This window comes from Cryptomeria japonica, chromosome 9, assembly GCF_030272615.1.
Source record: "Cryptomeria japonica chromosome 9, Sugi_1.0, whole genome shotgun sequence".
In the NCBI taxonomy this organism is placed as follows: domain Eukaryota; kingdom Viridiplantae; phylum Streptophyta; class Pinopsida; order Cupressales; family Cupressaceae; genus Cryptomeria; species Cryptomeria japonica.
The window spans coordinates 280,214,539-280,233,939 of NC_081413.1; the positions used below are offsets into that span (position 1 = coordinate 280,214,539).

Sequence of the window (19,401 nt, forward strand, 5' to 3'; positions counted from 1 at the left end):
TCTTACAATCAGAGATTTGAAAACTTCTCACTTTCTCTGTAGCACACCCACTCCTCCCAAAAGAAGAAGAAGAAAAAGAAGAAGAAGAACCCCTCTTTTTTGGAGAAACTTTCCTTAAATAATCATCATCTCCTTTCGTAACTGAATCTTGAAAAGATTATTAATTAATCTTTTTTTCCCTTTTATCTTTTATCCTCTTCGTTATAACTTTTTTTTAAAAAAAAATCTTCAAATCTTTTATCTCAAAATTTTTATATACTCGTACTCAGATATAAATAACTTTTGACTGAGATAATATTTTTCCAATCGCTCTACTGAGAATTTAGAAAACTAGGTTTTATAAAACATATTAAAATTTCAGTGTGATCCAACGGTTCAATGCAAAGTTATGGCCCCTGCACCGAGACTGATTTTTCTGTCTCAAAAAATTTGTTGTTACAAATTACATTAAAAATTACAAACATTAGACATGCCAATGTTATTGGATTATTAAAATTGCTGAAATTTTGAACTCACACACTCTGAACCTGCATTTGATGAATCTCTGAACTCTGAATTTGAACCTCTAAAATCGAACCTTGAACCTTGAACCTTTTGAACCTTTTGAACCTTGAACCTTTTGAAGGTTCAAGGTTCAAGTTCAATCATAATTGTTTCTTTGGGCTGCCATAGAAAAACCTGCATAATGTTTTACTGAAGGCTCTGTTTCTTGTGAAATTTTAACTGTAGAACAAATAAGCCAAGTAGAGCATAACCCAGAAATCATTTTTGCATGAGACACATAAAACTTGGGATTTAATTGTTTGGGTATATGGGTAAGCCAAAAATAAAACAATTAAAATCTCTCAGCTGACATGGAGTTTGGCCATAAAAACTTCAGCATTAAAACATTAACAATAACTGATTTTAGATGATTATGAGACTTTAGGCATGAGCAAAAAATATGGGGGTAACAATCGGTCACCGTGTAATTTCCCGTGGTGATACTCAGTTGCGGAACTAGGTGAGTGCATGATAGGAGATTGCCTCCTGCCACCTTGACATCAAACCCTTCATGTTCCTTCGTACACAAGCCCCTATGATTGATGAGTGATGATTTTATGAATTTGAGCAAGGCTCCACTATCGAGCATAACAAGAAATCATTGCCCTTGGTGTAATAACCCACCTTAATTAACCCAACAAAATTGACCATTCTTTTTTTTTTTGTTTAATTTAATCATTGTGTTTGATTCAATTGCATACTCTGGGCATCCATCCATTTGGATTAGGCATTCATCCATCCGGGATGAGTATCTAACCATACGGGTTAGGCATCGGTCCATACGGGACATAAGATTTCATCTATCCAATACGGGATAGGCATCTACCCATACGGGGTAGGCATCGGTCCATATGAGACATAAGATTTCATCTATCCAATATGGGATAGGCATCTACCCATACTGGGTAGGCATTTATCCAATTGGGATAGGAGGTGCTCTGGCTAGAGACTTAGACTCATCGGGACCATTCGGGTCCTAAGCCACTCACTAAGTACTACACTCTTCTAACAGAAGTGCACCGAGGTCACTGTCCTTAGGAGTAATTAAATAACATAATACAAGCTTGAATTCTGCCTCGGAATTTGGCTTAAAGCCTCAGGAAGTCAAGCGAATCCATTCGGGATTCCTTTTGAGTATGCATTGAATTACTTTTTCCAATTTAATTATCTTATCTTTCAAAATAGGATTCTTACTCATTCTTTCTTTTTCCAAGCCTAGACCCCACCCACGATCGCCTGAGTACAAGGGACAACTCCGTCCCAAGACTACCTACATACTCGCTTCGACACGGGATCAAGGTGTAAAGTCCAGACAGTTTCTCCGCGGTTGCTACCCACGATGGTAGCGCTTAAGCAAAGACTCAAGATGGCCTATTGCTTGTTGCCTAAAATAACTAGATCCTAATTCTTATCATGAGCGTCACCCTTGACCAATTGTCAATCGATAATAATCTTTGAGATTAAAACAATTTCATAAAATCATTTCACTCAACATCCCTATAGGGGTTTACTATAGTTTAACTCAGCGGATGAAAGATCGTTTAGAATTATCTTATTAAATTATCGATCCAAGGGGGATTACCCGCCCCTTGGATTTTAACTTCCAAGTGTCCCTTATTACTCCTCGACGATTTATAGGGACGATGCCACAGACATCGTTGATGTAGCTTTATTAGGCATTAAGTGCAGTAGTTCAACACGACGACATTACCCGTAAGCGTGACCCAGAGGCACTGTATATACCAAACGCTACTAGGTTTTGGTTTTCCAACTTCCTTTATTTAATTTTCTGACTTATGATAAAGATCGTGCTTGAAAAATAATTATGAATTTAGACTTTGCAAAGCTCAATTACTTGAAATAACTACTTGATGAATTACATGGAATAAAAACCATGACTAACATTATTTATTACTCAAAACTTGAAATATAACTTTGCATAACAATGACCATCATGAAACTTGCATATTAATAATTACATGTAAAAAAAAACGTCAATAAATGTAATTAATCTATAAGTAATTTGCATGTTATAAGAATAGTACAACTTGCATGAAAACGTCAATAAATGTAATTAATCTATAAGAAATTTGCATGTTATAAGAATAGTGCAACTTGCATGAAAATGTCAATAAATGTAATTAATCTATAAGTAATTTGCATGCATGATTAAACAATCCAAAAATAACGATTAAATTTAGGCATTTGATTCGAATCATATTAATGTGAATTATTTGCTTAATGCCAACTAAGTGCCCAATGGATCTTAATAGATCAAATGATTCTAATTATAACATTTGATATAATATAATTTACAAGTATTTATTATAGATAAGTTAATCGTAAATTCATTCTTCAATAATCCCCAATATTTATTAATTTTCTAAGTTAATTTAATAACTTAAAGTTTATAAAAAGAAAATTAATGATTTCAAATTTGCAATTTATACATTTATTTCTAAATTGTATTTTATACATTTATAAAAAAATAAATAAATAATATAACGACAAAAAAAAAACATGGTGAATGGTTAATGTTTAATAATCAATAGGGGGGGTGGGGACCACGGGGTCCCATCACCCCTGCGGTCCTGCATGCGCAGTCTTGCAGGGTTGAGGGGACACCGTGGGCCCCTCCACTCCCCTGCGGCCACTACCGTGACAGTGACCGCAGGGGTAGTGGGGGGTACCACTGTCCCCTTTGGCAATTACAATAACCACCGCCCCTGACGCCTCCGTGCATCATTCAAATAAATTTCGAAGTCCGTGAATTACTTGCAACATTAAAATATTTTAACTTGAAATAAATTTAATATATTTATAATGCAACATTAATATATTTTAACATTTGAAATAAACTTAATATAATTATATTGCAACATTAATACATTTTAATATAAACTTAAAAAATATATATATATGGTTTCATATTCCCAATTACTTAATGATATATTAAAAAAAAAGATAATTTATTTATGAAAACAAGAACATGGATAAAATAGATGACCAAACAATTGTTTTAGATTGATTCTACAGTAAACAGGAGGTTGACATTTACACAGAGAGAGAGAGAGAGAGAGAGAGAGAGAGAGAGAGAGAGAGAGAGAGAGAGAGAGAGAGAGAGAGAGAGAGAGAGAGAGAGAGAGAGAGAGAGAGAGAGAGAGAGAGAGAGAGAGAGAGAGAGAGAGAGAGAGAGAGAGAGAGAGAGAGAGCTTATTCCAGCATTCATAGGCAGGAGGTTTGTTCCAGATTTCACAGGGGAATTGTTTATTTCCATAATTCGTTTCCAGTATTCATAGGAGGATTTTATTCAACTGATATTCACAGAGTTTCAACCAATATTCACAGAGAGATTTTATTCAACTCATTTCACAAAGATTTTATTCAACTCATTTCACAAAGAGATTTTATTTTAATTAATATTCACAAAGAGATTAAAATAATCACAGAGAGATTTTAAAAATAATCACAGAGAAATTTTAAAGATAATCACAACGAGGATTTAAAGATAATCATAGAGAGATTTAAAGATAATCACAGAGAGATTTTAAAGATAATCACAAAGAGATTTTAAAGATAATCACAGAGGGATTAAAGAATGAGATTCAAATTTCCATTCGAAGAACTAGAGAAAAGAATCAGAGGGAGGAATAAAGATTCAAATCACACAGGAAGAATTTTGATTTTAGAAAAAGAGATTTTAAACAAATAAAGGAATATGATTTTCTTTTGCTAAAATTTTTAGAAGAAAAACAAAAGCAAGATCATGTGCATATTTTCTTGAGGGAAATAAAATAATTTAAATAACTATATTTTACATGCACTATATGAAAGCATCATCATTACTATTTATCCTCAAATAAAAGATTTAAAATCAAATAAAATAGTTTCTTTATATAAAGGAAGATTTATAACTATTGATAATCTGAATTCCTCATAAGTAAATGTAAAGATAAACAACGAGGAGAGAACCTGGTTTATCGAGCTTGATGTTGAATCCACTATCTATCCTTATGATCCTTCCTTGCAACTTGAGAGAAATCCTAAACAACTACTTAAAATTCCTGCAACGAAAATGAGACTACCAAAAAGATCTATTTCTAAAAGTTGGAAAATTTCCTTCAAAACATAATCAACTCCCCTCTTTGAAACTTGCATATAATTTTATAAGAAAATTCCCTCCATTCCACTATCTAGAAAATTTAATTAAAAAGGAGATTCTTTCCCAATTTTGGACTTCATGCAAATCAATTAGACTTAGTGGAGGAGTTACATGCAAGGTGGTGGAGAATCCTATAGAAGCTTCTTATTCTTCCTACAACATGTGCCATAATTGGATGTGGAAATTAAATAAATAAAAATAATGTATATTTTCCATGTGTGTGTGTGTGTGTTATTATTTTTCACTCTTTTTATAACATTTACTCAATCATTTAAATAGCTTATCCAAAGATAAAATAAAATTGTGATTTAAATCCAAAAGTGATAAAGGAGGGTTGTGACACTTGGAGTGTACCACATACTCTAAATACATTGCACCTCGGGATCCCTGCCAGTGTGGCAATGACGCCCCCCCTCCGTACCAATGTGGAGATTCTCTCCACCAGGCTGGTTTCTTCAACCAATTCTTCCCTTGGGGTTTTGCTTTCTTCACGCTCCTCTTCTCCATCAGACATTACTTCAATATAGCGAATCTTTCCTTTTCCCAAACATTGGTGGCCTGGTTCCCATGGTTCTTTGTAGGTGAAACACAACTTCTTCCTTCTGAGTTCCTGTCTTGTGGCTTCATCGAGCGATGACCCCTTGGGATAGGGTTTATTATCCTTCTCCCTCGGAACGAAAGGTGGTTTGGTAGGTGCAAAACTTCTGGAAAAGGAAGATGTTGCCATGTTGCGGGCCTTTTTTATTGCTTCCATGAGCGTGCTGGGGTTGAACCCTTTTACCCAACCTTTCAGTGGTTCCATCAATCCGTCTATGAACAAGACCACCAATCTCTGCTCTGAGATGTCAGTCACCAACACAAATAGTCTCTGGAATTCTGTGATGTAACTGTCCACAGATCCCAATTGCTTTAGTTGCGCCAACTCCTTGAAATTGAGTTATGGGTCCTTCTCGTCAAATTGATCTATGAGCTTCTCTGTGAATTCAACATAGGAAGTTATCTGGTCATGGCCAAGAGTGACCATTTCATGATGCCACCATTCATGCGCGACCCCTTCTAGGTGGAGTGCTACAAACTTGATAGCTTCATCTTCAAACATCGGGTTGAGTTGGTACTAAGTATCTGCCTTTTGAACCCAGGCACGTGCTGAGGTCGCTCCGGCCCCATCAAAGGATGACAGGTTGATCTTGCCAACCTTCCGTTTGATGTCATTGTTATAGTGTCCATAATGGCCCCAACTTCTGCCGCCCGAGTATTTCATCTGGAACTCCACATAATCCTTGAAGGATATGTCCCCTTCGAGATTTACATCCCTCCAATCTTGACTCAACTATGCTTGCATCTCTTGAAAGGTGGGTTCTGGCTCCCCCCATGGTGCTTCGGATTTTTGAGGAAAAGTCGGCATTAGCGGCCGTGAATGTGAGTGTTGGATGTTTGACCTTCCCATGACTGAATCATCACCCTGTCCATTCTATTCTCCATTCGTTTTTCCCAAGGCCAATTGTCGTAAGGTTTCCTCCATGATTTGTTGTTGTTGCTCTCCTCTAGTTAGGTTGTCGTTGAGTTGAGCTTGGCTTTTGGTTAGCTCCTTTAATAGTTCCATGACTTCTCTTGTAGGGTCCCGTGGTTCGCCCATTCGATCGACTGAAAAGTACCTCCTTTTGGTGTACACTTGCATCCGCTACACGATAGGCTGGCAAGATCACAAGCTCTGATACCACTGTAATGTTCCTTGACCGCACCAGCGAGGGAGGCAAACATACGGTGGGGTTGGAGCAAGGTCATACGGTGGTTTGGCCGTACGGTAGGGTCAAGGAAGTTGTACAGTGGCACAACAAGCCACACGGTAGTGTAGGGGTAGGCCATATGGTAGCACCAAGAAGGTCGTACGGTGGTGTAAGGTTGGCCATACGGTGGTGAATGACAGGTCGTATGGTGGTGTAGGGCTGGCCGTACGTTGGTGTAGGGCTGGCCGTATGGTGGTGTAGAGCAAGCCGTGCGGTGGTGCTGAAGGTGTATGGTGAAGGTCGTATGGTGGTGCAGATTGGGTAAAGATGCCAAGGTTTGGTGAACTGCAGTGGTTGTGTGGTGGGTTTCCAGAGTAACGGGTTCAGAATATTATGAGTTCCCCTTATGCATGTAAATCCAAATTAACAGATACGCAACTGGAGAAAGTAAGCAATGATATATTTCAAGATTTGCCAAATCCAAAACGAATACAAGGCAGGATAGGGTGGGAGGTGAATCCCACTGAAACTGCAAGTACCAAATAGGGAGGGTCTTTCACCTCCGAAATGGCAGTAACCAGAACTCCAACAGGAATTCGCACAAGAGAAAATAAATATCAAAACTCGCATACCCCCAACAATGACTAACACGGCCAAATATATGGGCTCCGGGAAACTTCCCGAAGGGTTACAAATGGGCTGACATGACCAACCAAAACTTGCCTAATCTAATTAAATAAAAAGGGCCCGAAATATTTGTTATTAAATTTGGGCCTTACAACAAAGTAATTAGATTTATTATTTAATTACATTGGGGATATCATAAACCACAAAAACACAGTTGGAAGGAGTGGTACAAAGTAAATTAGGTTAGATTAGTGGTTAGTAGCAAGAAAAACATAGTAACATAATGAATAATTATCTCTATATCATATAAATAAGTTAGGCCACATTTAGCAAAAATGGAGGAACATTTAGAAAAAAATGGATAGACAAGTCAAGAAGTTGGACTATAGTTCCAATAATGTTTCAACATTGTATCAATATTGCATGAAATGGTTAGAAATCACCATATCATTAAAGGTTCAAACTACTGCATTATAGACCCAATTTCAACAACTCTCACAAAACTATAATATCATGAATGATTTAGTTGGACGACAATGCCAATAGTTGAGATTCCTCTAATTGCAACATAGTCAATTGAGTGAAAAGAGTGACATTGATATACCAAATATGAAGGATTTGGAGTTAGAAGTAAACACCCCCTTCTCATTTTTGTCAAGACTTTTCCAATATACTAAGTAGACAATTCCTTTATTAACATTGTTACCTACTTTTATTTTTGTAAGGTATATTGATATATTTCAATGTGGATGTTATTAATTCAACATATTGTGTTAACTCTGGAATATTCATGAGTAGATTAAGAACATTTATAACATTTGCTACCATAGTTAGGGGTCTTAACACATTGTTAAGATCTTGAGATATTGGAATTTCTTTTTGAATGGAGATAGGTTGTATTGAGGACAAGACAATAAATTATGTCTTGGGAGGATTTTGGTAGACAAGAAACTATAAGTAGAACAACTTAAGTTACAATCACAAAAAGGCCAATAAAAAACCTTGATAATGTGTAGTGCCTTTTAAAGGATGATAAGTCATGAAGATATACACGATATACTCTACTTATTTAGAGACTATATGAGTAAACAAATATACTACTAGGTGGAGAGATAAAGAGAAAATAACTTAGAATTATAGGATAAAATATAGGTAATGAAGGCAATATAAGAAAAAACATCTTCCAAGCATATGTGTATGTATGTATGTATAACTATACATACATACACACGTACACATATACATACATGTGTGTGTAGATACACGTATTATTGATTAAAGATTGACTAAGCTATGATTCAAATTATGACCATTTCTAATTTTGAGTGCAAATTTTATCAATGACCTAATCCTTTGGTACACATACTTAATATGTCAAAAATAGATTAAGAACATAAAAAGTGTAACTATAACAAAGAAACCTTTTAGATAGTGTTTCCTATATGACATGTTGTGCACCTTTTTGGTTTACACCATTAATTATTATCATTATTAACTTTGCGATCTTTTGTTATGAAGGTTGTACACATATTATTGGTTAGGTGGGTCCCTAACCTAATGACTATACCTAAATCTTAACGTTGACCCTAAATTTGAATTAACTTATTTCTTCTATATTTAAATTTATTCTATTATCGTCTTGAGTTTTATTTTTGGTGGAAATGGCTTTTTGAACCAAACTGTATATGGGACCATCTATTGCATTGGTTGCTTTGATTGTTTAAAGATTCATGGGACATATGTCCTTTAGAAGGTTACACCTCTTGCTAATTTGAGTTAGTAGCTTTCAATTTTTTTAAAAATTTGTTTACCTCAAAAACTCTAGCATGGAACTAACTCTCAATGTTTCCTCATATTTGACTCATATATTTGTGTACTTTGGACTTTCAAGGATGAAATGTTTCTTATTTATATTGCTCTCATAGTATAAAAAATACAAACCCTCATGTCCCATTCTTGCTTAGGTGTCATCATACGTCTGTCTCATAGTTGAGTCTATGGGAACTAGTCCTTACTTGAGTAATGGGGATCTCTTCCCTAGATTTCAACCCTTATACTTTTTAGCAATGCTTTTAAGTTGGGTTGAATTCTATAATATTGTGTTGTCATATATTTCTTTCCTCCACATCATTATTCTAAATTGTTCATTCACATATTTTTTTTTTGGTCTTTGTTAAGATTTTTACTTTTGTTTATATTAATGTCTCATCTATTTAACCATTTATTATTTTGTTACATCCACACATTCTTTTTTCTATGCAAGTCTTCATCCCTTTGTAGCCCTACATTACTTATCAATCTTCATATTTTCTTTTTTCCTCAAATAACATAATAACTTGATAATAGTTGCCTTCAAAAAAAAAAATTCTCTCTTACAAAAAATAACAACTCCTAAAAATTATTTGTAATTAAATATTTTAAAATGATTTCTATTTTAGTTATATTTCTAATTTGACACACCATAAGGCCATACTTGGCTACCATACGACACCACCACCAATGTGACAAAAAACCGAAAGACAAATAACCGAAAGGAACCCCTCAAAAACACCCCTTTAAAACTAGAGCCAAGAAATACCCTCTAAATATATTGCGCTTTCTATTGAAGTGGACGTAAACCATCTCCATTGCCCCAAGCCTTTATCGAATCTCACTCCATACTTAGAATTAACGGCGCAGGTGCCTCCGTTATTTTTGTGATGTAGTAGTTTTTTAATTTTTTCAAAAATTCCAAAGAGAAATTGTACTTATATAATATATATAGTTTAAATAGGAGGTTGTGAAAATAAGTGGACATAAGCCATCTTCATCCCCCTAAGCCTTAATCAGATCTCTACTCCATGCTTGCAATGAAGCGCTTGTGCAGCTGACCTATATCACTTTCAGGTGCCTCCATTTTCTTTTGGTAATGTAGTAGTTTTTCTTTCCTTTTTATAAAGATTCCGACGAAAATTTGTAATATAATATGTTTTTAGCTTAAATAAGATGATGTGAGAATCTTAACCAGATTTAATTGCGAACACCAGTTCTTTGATAAATATCTTGAATATTGCAACAATGCTTGCCTTCAAAATAATCCTCTAGTATAGTCTTGGATCACAATTTAGTTCATTGGTAGTGTTTCATATGTTTTCCATAAAATACTAAATAGTTGTTTCACAGAATACAATCCCATTTGTTTGAATTACTTTATGCTTTTTTGAACCAATAAAGATGTGAACACGGAGATTAAGAGGATATTCTCACTTGTGTTGTCGATTCTTCTTCCATGGAGAAAGGGATTGTGTGAATAATCAAAATGCTTAACTGAAAACTAGATGCCTAGTTGGATTCTTTACATAACAAGTGATTGGGACTTCTGAAGTGATAATGAATGGTAGTATTCCTTGCTGGGTGTAAATGCTGGTGTGCAATTTGCATAGATTTTGAGCATTCCAAGTGTTTTTAGGGAATGCCTTTGAAGAAGCTATCAAACTTCTGTTAGGTTTCAAGAGTGAGCTATCTCATTTATTTTCAGGGAAATTAAGTATGGGGAGGAAATATATACCTACTTTTTTAAGGGTTGAGTTGGCTTGAAAGTTAAGGTGGGTTGGGAGTTAATTTAGGTTACTAAAGTATTGAGTGCATACATCAGCAAACATAATTTTGAGGTTATCATATTTTTTAAGGTGAAAATTGTATTGGAGATTATTAGTTTAATTACAAAAGCTTGTCAGTTTTGAGCTAGGGTTGTAAGATGGCTCCCTTTGAAAAACTTGTAAATGCTGGCCAAATGTGGGTTCTCTTGCAGAAAGTGCTTGTCTTCTGATGGAAAATTAATCCTTTTGATAAGATGCCGTGCGATTTCCTTGTTGCACAACTGCTTCATCTACTACTTCAAAACTTCCTTTACTTCCAAGATCTCCTTTCCTTTGTCATCTAATTCTGTAAGCTTTGTTTGCACCAAAATCCTATTATAAACTATTTTCTATAGACATGGAACATGAAAGACAAAATGTATCCTTGAAGAGGGAGGTACTTCAACTCGTAAACGACAATAACAATCTTATGGAGCACTTTACAGGGCCTGTAGAATTTTGGTGCCACTAATTTCCTTCTTGTTGTGGGAGAGATGGTTGCTTGAAGGGCTGTAGTTGCAAGAAGGTCCAGTGTCCCAATTTAAAATCTCTCTCAATCTTTTGCTGGTCTACATATTTCATGCAGTTTCATGCCATGGCTAAATTGTTCTTAAGATGCCAAGGAAAGTTTTTTGCTGTTGGACATGACTTCAATCACTTTTGCCTTGGAATGCCCTTGAATGTAGGATTTGACCTATGTTGATGGATAGATGTAGAGTGCTTTGAGTGTCATCTTGGTACATACGTGAAATGTAATATTATGTTCCTATGGGCATTTGGTGGTGTATGTAAAGGTGCTATATTGATTCCGATGAGGCCTTTAATTCTATAAAGGCATTTTTGATCTTCTCTTTTAGTTTGGAATTGGTGTTACTAGTGATACTAGGAATTGTGCACCTTTTTTCTTCATGTGGAATGGGTAATCCTTCATTGAATGACCCATGAGTAGATATAATATAATACTATAGATAATGTTTGATTACACTTTGTACACAACATTTACTGCTCATGTTTTTTTTGAGAGATTAACGAGGGTTCTATTTGTGTCTTCACCCAAGCAAAGCTATGAAAAAATATTTTACAAACAAAAAGGCAGTGCCAAGGTTGGACTGAAGAGGCTAAACCTAGCAAGCCCAAAACCATCCAGAGGCTGCAATAAACTGGTCAGCAGGAAAAAGAAAAGTGAAAAAAACAAAACAAAAAATCCACACAATGAAGCAAGTTAGATTGAATAAAACTTATCATCTCGATGACCACACTTTCACATCACAACTGCTTGCAACATTGTCACCATCATCTTGCACAAACCCAACACCCTTAGCTTCACTGCTACCACAAGCAATTCAGAATTACACCGTTTTCATGAAGATGAAACAACACCCTCAGGATGATCTTGAGTTTTCTCTCAGACCTGTACAACACCTTTGCATGAGAGAAAGGGTAAGGAAAAATGACATGCAAAAGCCAAAATTTCCACCTTTATGGGTAATTATTAACATTTTCACCACCAGAGCCCAGTCAGAACAAAACTTAACTAACTCCTTTTGTTGAACAACTATTTGAATTTCATCCACTGGAGTATAAATTTCATAATGGATGCAATGTGCATGAGGAATTCACGCTGCCCTCGCTGAGCTCTCCCCTTGCATTTTAAACCCACTCGCCACTGAACTATGAAGCACAATGGAGACTATCTGGATACTCATGGATGGCCAATTGAGGCACCGAAGCTTCCAATTTTGAAGTAAAGTTCACTTCAATTGAGGTGTGCGAATGAATAGATCAAGAATTATTTATACCATCAAACCCCAAAACACTTCAACCATCTTAAGCACTGTTGCAGTAGGTTAAAAGAACATCTGTCAGACAGTCCCCTTCAAAAATGATCCTTCATGCTTTCGTCTGACTGGTGCCTTGCCATCCTTCTCCAATCAGTCCTACAAGAAAGAACAGAAACCAAAAAAGAACTCAATACTTGAATTGGGAGAAATTGGAGCAGGGAAGCCTATCTAAGAATGTAAGAGACAGGATGGGAAATTGACCACATACATGTGTGGAGATTGCCATGCTACCCTTCATCATTAAACCACCAACCTTCACTGTGTCATGACCCCGATCAGGTCATATTGAATATAATAACAATATTCACTGTTTTATCAGAAATAAAATAAATGGATTCGGAAAATTGTCTTAATTAATAAGACTTCACAGTTTTCTAACATCTAAACCACCAGCCCATAAGACATACGTTATCAGCACTCTGTAGTTGTCATGCCTTTACCACGGTTAATATTCCACCCAACCGTAAGAGGAATATAAGTAAATGAAAGGAATAAATGAATGAAATCAGATGGTGCATCGCTGGTCAAGACGTCACACTTCTCCCTTGATCGAAATTCTCTTAATCGACTAGTTTAGAGTCTTAACAATTTATTAAACCAAACAGTCCTCCAATAGCCACGTAAGATATGTTAGTTTTAACACTTTCAGATTAACTAAAACTCAGAAAATCAGAATTTGTTTACTGATTAGATTAATTAGATTAGAGATTTATAGTTTCAGATTTAAACATAGCAAAGAAAGACAATGAAATAGAGACAAGCACAGTTACCCTGGGAAAACCTCCTAGGAGGAAAAACCTAGGCAGAAAAGATCCTCAGATCTGATTATGGATTATAGTTATGCAAACATTACAACACTTATCTCATGTGTTTGTAGGTTCAGATGTTGCTGTTACAGGAGGTATGACAGATCGAGGTGGCTGCCTTCAACATTCACTTGCTGTCATATGAGAGATGGATGCTGCCGTTCCCTTAACCTAGATTGCTGACCTTCAAGGAATTCGCTGACTCCTTATGATGGATTTCGCACCTCCTCCTAATGGCAGATGTATATTGCTGTAAGTGCAGATGTCATGTATTTCGCACCTCCTAATGGCAGATTGCTGTAAGTGCAGATGTCATGTATTTCGCATCTCCTAATGGTAGATTGCTGTAAGTGCAGATATCATGTGTCTCCCCGAAGTTCGCATTTAGGCAGGCATGTAGGTTTCGCATGAATGAAAGAGCAGACTGAATTGAGTAAATAATAACGAGTTCTTACCTTTACTTATATGAGGAGCGAAACCCTTTTAAAATAGGTCGGCTTCCTTTATAATTAACTTTAATTATATTTGTTTTCTTAAATAACTTATGAATAGGGTCGGCCCTATTAGCAACACGTTGAGTGTTTTAGGTTTGTGAGGCAAAGTTTAAGGTTGCCGTGAGGATAGGGCTCTGCCCTACACGTTTGACGAAAGGGCCCAACCCTTTTGGGTGATTCCAATGTTGCCCAAGGCAATAGGAATCCGCCATTCCCTAATTAATATCAACACTCCCTCTTAATTAGGGAGGAGAACATAACTATAATCTTCCATCTTACACACAAGCAAAGAATGGAATTACATAATATAATCTTCCAGCTTGCACACAAGCATAGACTGGATCCACCTTACATTGCCTGCAGAGGGTGGAGAGGATTTCTTCTACCATTTTACATTGCCCGCAGTGGATGGTCAACAATTACACTTCTCCCCAAGAAGATTACAATACCATCTTACATTGCCCATAGAGGATGGTTAACAATTACACTTCTTCATGAGAAGATTACAATACCATCTTACATTGCCCGTAGAGGATGGTTAATAATTACACTTCTCCCTGAGAAGATTACAATACCACCTTACATTGCCCGCAAAGGGTGGTTTGATACAACACAATGTATCACTGAGATTGAGACTCCCTCTCAATTAGGGTTTTATTTTCCACAATACCAAGTCTGTCCCTGAAGTACACAAACTTCACTTTGGATAGAGGCTTGGTGAGAATATTTGCAACCTTCTCATTAGTGCTGACGTACTTCAGCTGAATAGCACCTCTTTGCACCATATCCCGAATGAAATGATAATGGGTTTCCACATGTTTTGACCTATCATGAAACACTAGATTGATAGACATTTTGATAGAACTCTGATTATCACAGTGAATAACTGTAGGATCCCAAGGCTGACCAAACAGCCCAGCAAGAAGCTTACAAAGCCACAAAGCTTCTCTAGAAGCTACACTTGCTGCAATATACTCAGCTTCAACAGTACTCAATGCCATTGAGGATTGTTTTCTGCAAGCCCAAGAGATCACTGCGGATCCCAAGCTAAAGCAAATACCGGGGGTACTTTTCTTGTCTTTGACGCTTCCAGCCGAGTCTGCATCTGAATAACCTTCCAAGGTAATTGAAGTGTTAAGTGGATACTTCAGCCCAAAACCAACTGTGCCTCGCAAGTACCTTAGGATGTGCTAGGCTGCAACAAGATGAACATGTTTGGGCATGCTCATAAACTGGCTCAGAGCATTCACAGCAAAACATATGTCTGGTCTAGTGTTAACTAGACACATCAGTGATCCAATCAACTGCTGGTACTCTAATGGATTTGCAAAATCAGAGTTAGCTGCAGAGACACTTAACTTCTTTAAGTTAGATTCCATAGGAGTAGACATTGGTTTACAATCCATCATTCTAAATCTTTTCAAAATGTCAATAGTATACTTTCCTTGACTTGGAAAAATTTTGTTAGATCTTTGCCATACTTCTAGACCTAGAAAATAATGCATTAGACCTAAGTCTTTCATTTCAAATTCTGAAGCTAGTTCTTCCTTGCATCTAACAATAAGTTCATCTTTACCAGTAAGAAATAAGTCATCCACATATAGAACTAGAATTAGCATTTCATCATTGGCTAACTTAAAGTATATGTTAGAGTCAACATCATTTTTATAAAAACCTAGACTTAACAAATATTTATCAATTCTTTCATACCAAGCACGAGGAGCTTGTTTAAGGCCATACAGAGCTTTCTTCAACCTGCACACATCAGTTAATCTATCCTGAATCTCATAACCCTCAGGTTGTTCAATATAGACCTCTTCCTCAATGACACCATTAAGGAAGGCAGTCTTAACATCCATTTGATGTAGTTTCCAACATCTAGCAGCAGCAATAGCTATTATCGTTCTAATAGAAGTATATCTAGCAATAGGATCAAAAGTTTCTTCATAGTCTATGCCTTCCTTTTGAGAAAAACCACGAGCTACAAATCTAGCCTTATATTTTTCAATACTACCATCAGCATTATGTTTAATTTTAAATAACCATTTAGAGGAAACAACATATTTACCTTTGGGTCTGGGCACAATATCCCAAACATCATTTTTGATGATTGACTGATACTCTTCATCCATAGCAAGCTTCCAGACATGATGATTCAAGGCTTCTTCAACATTGCAAGGTTCAGTTTCGGTGAGATTGCACATCAATGCAACGTAGTTGGAGAATACTTGAGGTCTCTTAGTTTCACGAAAGGTGCCACTGGAAGCAGTAAATCTTTGGGCTTCTCGAATGGTGTTTCTTACCCAAAGAGGCCTCTTTTTGGTAATGACAATGTCACTAGGAATATCAGTGGGATTCATGGGCTCTAGTAGATCATGATGTTCATATTGAGGTGGCGGTTCAACCAGCTCCCTCTGAATCTCGGGGTTAGTATCAACATTCATATCTTGATTGTCATTAGCTTTATCAATAACATAAGAACCTTTTGATTTTTTAAAAGCAATATCTTCTTCAAATGTAACATCCCTACTTACCTCAACATACCTTTGACCCGGGACGTATATCCTGAATGCCTTGGAGGATTCACTGTAGCCGACTAGCATGCCTTTCTTTCCGGGGGGTTCCAACTTGGATCGCTTTTCCTTGGGCATATTAACATAAACGGGACTTCCAAAAATTCTAAGGTGACTGATGTCTGGTTTGGATCCTGTGAAGGCTTCTTCAGGGGTCATGTTCTTTAGAACACGACGAGGACATCTATTCTAGATATACACTGTTGTTCTAGAAGCCTCAGCCCATAGGAAGGTCTGCAAATCTTGATCGTGAATCATGGCCTTTGCAGCCTCAACAATAGTCGTATTCTTCCTTTCAGCAACTGCATTTTGTTGAGGATTGTATGGAACACAAAACTCCCTCTTAATTCCTGACTCAACACAAAAGTCATGAAAGCTACCGGAGGTGTACTCACTTCCATTGACAGATCTTAGACATTTAATTCTTTTACCAGAGGAGTTTTCAGTTAATGGCCTAAACTCTTGAAAGTTACTTAAGACTTCATCAGATTCTTTAGATTTCAAGAAGTAGATCCAAGTTTTCCTAGAGAAATCATCTATGAAGATTATGTAATAAAGAAATCCACTAGGAGATGCTATAGACATAGGACCACATAAATCAGAGTGAACAAGTTCTAGTTTGTCTTTAGCTCTATTTTCACTTTTATAAAAAGGACTTTTAACATTTTTACCTATAGCACAACCTTTGCAAGTGTTATCATGAATTTGACTGAGTTTGGGCATACCTTTGACTAACTTTTCAAGAGAGGGAAGAGCTTGATAATGCAAGTGTCCAAGTCTTCTATTCCATAGCTCACAGGATTCAGGAGCCTCATGAATGAGGGCTTGAATAGGGTTAGTAGAGAGCTGATAAAGACTATCATAACTATGACGGATTATATGAGCAGATTTAAAACTAGATTTTTTAGGACAAGCAAGAACTTTTCCCTTAGAAAATGCAATTTGATAACCTTTATCTTCTAGAGCAGAAATGGAAATTAGGTTTCTTTTAATTCCAGGAACAAACAAGATATCACTAAGGTGCAGATTAATACCAGAGTCTAAATTTAAAGAAGTAGAGCCAGTACCTCTTACCGAATAACGAGCGTCATCACCGATTACCACATGAAGGCTGGTGTCCTTTTCTACTAAGTTTGAAAGATGATCACAATAACATGTGATGTGTCTGGAAGCACCACTGTCAATCAGGCATGTATTACTATCTGAAGGAATACTGCTAGACAGAGCGGAGATGAATTAGAAGTCTTCATTTTGTTCTGAGGCTTCATTTAGGTTGGCTTCTCTTTGGATAGGGTTATTCTGACATTCTTTAGCATAGTGACCAAATTTATCACATCTAAAGCATCAAACATGCGAGGTATCTCTTGGTTTCTTCCAGAGGTGTTGGGAACTAAATGGTTTGAATTCCTTATTTCTTTTTGGATAAGGCTTCTTCCAATTTCCCCCTTTCTTGCATTGGGCTGCAAGCATGTGTTGATCATCAACATGGGGACTTTTGGTTTGCCCCTCCTGTGATGAGGCCAGACTCTTCTTGGATGCAATCATTCTTAAGGCTATCAAGGGTAGGTAACTCAATTCTGCGACTTATGGTTTGGATAAATCACTCCCATGAGTGAGGTAGACCATTTAGGGCGATCATGACAAGGTCTTTGTCTTCCATGTTATGACCAATTAAACCTAGTTGATTCTTTAGTTCTAAAATTCTCATAAAGTAGGAAATAACAGAATCTTGTTTTGCCATTTTGATATTAAGTAGATGCTGTCTTAAAGTAATTGCCCCACTGAGATTGTTAACTTCATATGTACCTTGTAGATGGCTGAACATTTCCCTTGTAGTAGTAAATGAGGCAATAGAGGTGACTAGGTGGTCTTTGACTGAATCAATGAGAATCTTCCTGGCCTTGACAACATCCTTTTTGAATTGTTTTAGCTCAGCTGCATCCGTAGGTTCAGTTAGCTTTTTCGCTTCTATGAATTGGAGAAGATCTTCTTCCTCTAGAGCCAACTTGATTCGAACCTTCCATGCAGTAAAATGGAGATTCCCATCAAGCCTATCTTCAACTTTCAGCCCCATTGACCTGACCTGTAAATGTGACAACAATCTGGAAATAAAGGAGTACTAAATTCTAAAATTTGAAAGTTGATCTAGCCTATAGCTCTGATACCATGTTAGCTTTAACACTTTCAGATTAACTAAAACTCAGAAAATCAGAATTTGTTTACTGATTAGATTAATTAGATTAGAGACTTATAGTTTCAGATTTAAACATAGCAAAGAAAGAGAATGAAATAGAGACAAGCATAGTTACCCTGGGAAAACCTCCTAGGAGGAAAAACCCAGGTAGAAAAGATCCTCAGATCTGATTATCGATTATAGTTATGCAAACTTTACAACACTTATCTCATGTGTTTGTAGGTTCAGATGTTGCTGTTACAGGAGGTATGACAGATTGAGGTGGCTGCCTTCAACATTCACTTGCTGTCATATGAGAGATGGATGCTGCTGTTCCCTTAACCTAGATTGCTGACCTTCAAGGAATTCGCTGACTCCTTATGATGGATTTCGCACCTCCTCCTAATGGCAGATGTATATTGTTGTAAGTGCAGATGTCATGTATTTTGCACCTCCTAATGACAGATTGCTGTAAGTGCAGATATCATGTGTCTCCCCGAAGTTCGCATTTAGGCAGGCATGTAGGTTTCGCATGAATGAAAGAGCAGACTGAATTGAGTAAATAATAATGAATTCTTACCTTTACTTATACGAAGACCGAAACCCTTTTGGATAGGTCGGCTTCCTTTATAATTAACTTTAATTATATTTGTTTTCTTAAATGCCTTATGAATAGGGTCGGCCCTATTAGCAACACGTTGAGTGTTTTAGGTTTGTGAGGCGAAGTTTAAGGTTGCCGTGAGGATAGGGCTCTGTCCTACACGTTTGAGGAAAGGGCCCAACCCTTTTGGGCGGATTACAATGTTGCCCAAGTTAATTGGAATCCGCCATTCCCTAA

General features: G+C 36.7%; 2 protein-coding genes across 9 annotated transcripts in view; both read left to right on the forward strand.

The window, feature by feature from the left end:
- Window positions 1-19,401, forward strand: part of LOC131858371 (uncharacterized) — a 197,844-nt gene that overhangs the window by 166,934 nt on the left and 11,509 nt on the right. The window lies entirely within an intron of this gene.
- The window catches only part of LOC131048618 (uncharacterized), a 244,342-nt gene continuing 234,593 nt past the window's right edge, over window positions 9,653-19,401 (forward strand). For 5 of the 8 annotated variants that reach the window (XM_057982646.2, XM_057982647.2, XM_057982644.2 and 2 more), the window contains exon 1: window positions 9,654-9,945. The gene's annotated coding sequence lies outside the window, so the exon portion shown is untranslated. Of the gene's footprint in view, window positions 9,965-19,401 lie in introns of all 8 variants that reach the window. The other 3 variants (XM_057982650.2, XM_057982643.2, XM_057982648.2) reach the window with 3 other exon arrangements.